The following is a 5,000-nucleotide window of genomic DNA, read 5'->3' on the forward strand; positions in this document are numbered from 1 at the left end:
GGTATTCATAGGCCCCAAACCAGTTTGAATTCCGAGCTCAAAACTGTCAATTCCCGGAATTCCAGGGTCTGGTGGTTGCACCGCCTGACTGGGGCGGTTGCACCGCTTGGCAAAGCTCGGAGACTGAGCCTCTAGGCGGTGCCACCGCTTGTCAGGGGCGGTTGCACCTCCTGCCAGAGCTCAGAGACCGAGCTTAGGCGGTGCCACCGCCTAGTTAGAGCTCGGAGACCGAGCTCAAGCGGTTGCACCTCTGTCAGAGGCGGTTGCACCGCCCAGCCAGAGCTTGGAGACTGAGCCCTGGGCGATGCCACCACCGACACAGGCGGTGCCACCTCTGGCCAAGTAATCTGGGTCCGAATGGGCTGATCCATTCGGCCCAATTTGGGTCTGTCAAGAGCCCAATTGCCCCAAGATTAAGTTAATGGGATCACCTACAATTTCTAACATAATCATTGTGCTAACTACGAATTTCTTAAGACATTTACTGCAACTTGCTCTGGAGCGTCAATCGCTTCTTCCGGCGAGCTTCCGTCGATTATCCGATGAACTCTCGGTGATGCTCCTGCGGATTTCCGGCAAACTCCTGGACTTGCGACAATCCACTTGGCGAGTTCCGACGAGCTTCTTTTGGCAAGCTCCTAGACTTCTCTGATTTGTTCCCGCAGAACCTCCAACGACCGTCCGAACTTCCGTCGAACCTCCGACTCTGGCGCAACTCCTGCTGCATGTCTTACTTTTATCGTAGTTAATCATGCACACTTAAAACAAAACTTCGATCGAGACAATTAATCCTAAGCAATTAACTAAGTTGTCCGGCATGTCATTGGTCCCTCGACGCTTCATCCGATTCTTCGGCGCATCGTCCTCTCCTGCGGCCTATTGCCCAATCGGCCAGTTGACTCTACAACTCTGATATCCTTGGCGCAATACCCGCTCTTCTTGGCCCGATGCCTAAGTCCACGGCCCGAAGCCTTCTATCGATACGTCGACCGATCCATTGGCCCGACGTCCAATCTTCTAACATGTTCCTCCGGCACAACATGATTTTTCCTGCTTTAATTGTCTCATCCTGATCGAAGCATCCTGCGTCACTCAAAATGCAGATTAAAACATAAACACAATTATCAATTGGTTTCATCATCAAAATACGAGATTCAACAATCTCCCCCTTTTTGATAATGACAACCAATTGATGACGGTGTTAAACTTAACTCCCGGAGTTTAAACAAACTCCCCCTATCAATATGCCATATTGATAGAACCTTGAATTCAAACTGAATTCAAGTCATTGCAATATTCATCATGAATACTTGCAACACGTTATCATGAACTTATGCATAAACTTATGCATAACATCATACTTCTCCCCCTTTGTCATCAACAAAAAGGAGAAGTACCACAATCAAGTGTTTGTTATATAGGTTCAACTCATTGCATGAAAAACATAGTATCATCATGCAATTTTGCTATCATCATAGATATGCAAGGTAGTAAGATAGCCGATTCCACAACATCAAGCTATCAAATTTTATAATATTTTAGAACATGCAAGCTAGCAGTTTTGAGATGTTCAAGAAAGCAACTCTTGCTTTTTGAAATATACAAATTTGTCAAGTTTTGCTAGATGTGCAAGTTAGCATTTTTGCCTCTTGAGATAGGCAAGATAGCACTTTTACAATTTTTGTTTCTTAAGATAGGCAAGCTTGTGATGTTCAAGATAACAAACTCTTTCTTCTCTTTTGAGAAGTGTCATTTTTGCTTTCTTTGCAAAGTGCAAGCTAGCAAAATGCCAAACTAGCAAGAGATAATGTTTTACATGAGGCAAGCAAACAATTTGGCAAATGTTACATTTGCATCTTCTCTTTTTAGAAGTGCAATTTTTGCTTTCATCTTGAATTGTGCAAGCTAGCTAGTTTGCCTTTTTTCATGATATCCATGCTAGAAATTCTTGCTCCCCCTTTGTCATTGTCAAAAACATGGGAAGACCCTTATATCAATTTTCATATTATGACAAAGGTAATGATCAATCTTATTTGTGCATCATTATATATTCAAATTAAAACATACACAATTTCAAAAACCTTATTTTTCATGATACCGAAAAATAAATCAATCATCATTAATGGGCATATCATACATGATACTCAAACATTAAAATTTTTAAGAATTTATCAACATGTTGATCATGATACCAAACATTCATCATTTAAAGCATTCATGATATACATCATATGCAATACATCATGTATATCATTATCATAAGTATTGCATACATCATTTTAACTTCATGAATATTTAATCATTGCATGCATCATACCAAAACATTTCAAGCCATGCAAGTCATAAATACAAAGAAATCATGTCATGAAGGATAAAATCATTTGAATACCAAAAGACATGATTCATATAGTAAATATCTTCTTTAAATAAAATATCAAGAAAAATCATAGGAGTACAAAGAAGAGATCTTGTTTTAAAAGAAAATCAAGTAATAACTCCAAGAACTCATAAGGAAAAATCATGATTCATTTAGAAAATCTCCTATCAAGAGAATATCAAGTAAAATCGTAGAAGATCGATTAATGAGAAATTTTGATTTATAATAAAATCTCATGTATCGAATGTCAAGGAATTAAAATGATGATTTATGTAAAAAAATATCACAAGTTATATTCAAGAGAAAAATCATCATTCATTTTCAACTCATTCAATTTGTCACATCAACATTTCTTAGATATGCATGATACCAAAACATGGTTTCAAATCTTCAACATATAACATGCATAAATTCAAAAATTGAAAGGAGAAGGGAAGAATTCAAAGGTACAAAGATTTCAACCATCTCATAAACAAATGTAAGACCAAATCATGAATCCAAAATTTCATGAATCAAAATGATCATCAAAGGTAATCTCATGTTATTCCAAGAAATCAATATCATGATTTTGATAAAACTCATTTCAAATTTAAATCATCAAAATCACTTTTATGGTTCACAAAATTCATAACATAGGTAGATTCATGATTTCATAATATATTTTCCCTTTTTTTAAGTATTTGATTTCATGTTAGCATGCTTTTTCATTTATGTTAAATAAAAATATGCATCAATGTTTAGGATCAAAAAATGAATTTCGTCATAAAACCATCAAGATCAATAGATTCTAAAAAAATAATTGTTATGGTCAAGAAAATCCGAAAATGAAATTTAACACTTTCATGCATTCGGACATGGTTTTGCCATATGTTTTTCAAATACACTCATGAAAATAACACATGCTTATCATCATGTATAACTTAAAATCTCATGCATAAAATTGTCAATCATTGTATCAAAAACATTTAATATTTTCATTACATCATTATGCATTACTTCAAATCAAACATGATTTCATTCAACAATGTTAATCAAACATGATACACATTATTACTTCTTAACCAAGATTTCACATTTTCAATCAAAATCATTTTGTTTGTTTATCATAAAATATGTAATATTATCATTTTTGAAATTACTAGCAAGATCATAATTTTTCTATTTTTATTTTTAAATATGTAATTTTTAAGAAAATTAATTCTAGACTAAAAAAGAAAATACATCATGAAAGCATCAAGTAATTTCAAAATAAATCAAGGGGATTTCAATTACCTTGTCATTGAAAGCGGTTAAGGCGTAGTTTACCACCTCGCCTTTCTTGATTTTCTTCTCGTCTTCGGAGGAGCTCGACTCATCCCACTTTGTGTTCTTCTTCTTGCGTTCAAAGCAAGTAGTTCCGTTTTTTTTGTTCTTCATTTCTCGTTTCATTAATTTTTAAAATTTTTTAGTGAGTAATTCTTGTTCACCATCACTTGAGCTTATGCTCGAGTGGTCTTCAAATGTTCTATAACCCAAATCCTTCCTGTTCTTTGGAAGGTGATTTTGTTCATCATGTTCATCATGTGTATTGTGTACTATTTCATATGTCATGAATGAACCGATAAGTTCTTCAAGTGGAAAAATATTTAAATCTTTTGTTTCTTGTATTGCCGTTACTTTTGATTCCCAAGCTTTAGAAAGTAATCGTAAAACTTTACTAACAAGTTCAAAATTCAAGAAACATTTGCCAAGAGCTTTTAAACTATTGACGATATCCGTGAAATGGGTGTACATGTCAACAATGGTTTCGCTCGGCTTCATTCGAAAAAGTTCATAAGAATGCACGAGAATGTTGATTTTGGACTCTTTCACTCGGCTAGTGCCTTCATGAGTGACCTCAAGAGTTCTCCAAATATCAAAAGCCGAATCACACATCGAAACGCGATTAAATTCATTTTTGTCAAGTGCACAAAACAAGGCATTCATAGCCTTTGCGTTTAAAGAAAAATACTTCTTCTCTAAATCCGACCATTCGTTCATCGGTTTAGAGGGAAGTTGAAAACCATTTTCAATAATATTCAATAAATCCAAATTTATAGAAATCAAGAAAACTCTCATTCGAGTTTTCCAATAAGTGTAGTCCAATCCGTTAAATAAGGGTGGACGAACAACCGAAAAACCCTCTTTAAAGACATGAAGAGCCATTTCTCTCGGGTGTAAATCCGAAATGAGAAATACCGGGCTCTGATACCAATTGTTAGGATCAAGAGCACTAAGAAGGGGGGGGGTGGTGAATTAGTGCAGTGGAAAACTTTCGACGATTAAAACTGCGTTCGTACGATAAGAGCGATTTCGGTAGAAAAGCCTATTCGTAAATCACTTTAACTTGTGATCAAGCAAGATGCAGTTAAAGCGAATCTATAAGGGCAGTTTGCAGTTATGATGGAAATTAGAATGTAAGTGCAAACTGAAATATGATGTTCGTACGATAAAACTGATTTACGTCTAAACACCGATTCGGAAAATACTGAACTTTGAAACATGATCGTAAATTCGCAGAAGGCAGTAGGCTATTGAGGAGGTTTGCAGTAAAGATAATATGCTTAAAGTAAATGAACTTTGTAGTAAAGATAAGATGCTCAAA

This window comes from Musa acuminata, chromosome BXJ3-8 (assembly GCF_036884655.1).
Source record: "Musa acuminata AAA Group cultivar baxijiao chromosome BXJ3-8, Cavendish_Baxijiao_AAA, whole genome shotgun sequence".
In the NCBI taxonomy this organism is placed as follows: Eukaryota; Viridiplantae; Streptophyta; class Magnoliopsida; order Zingiberales; family Musaceae; genus Musa; species Musa acuminata.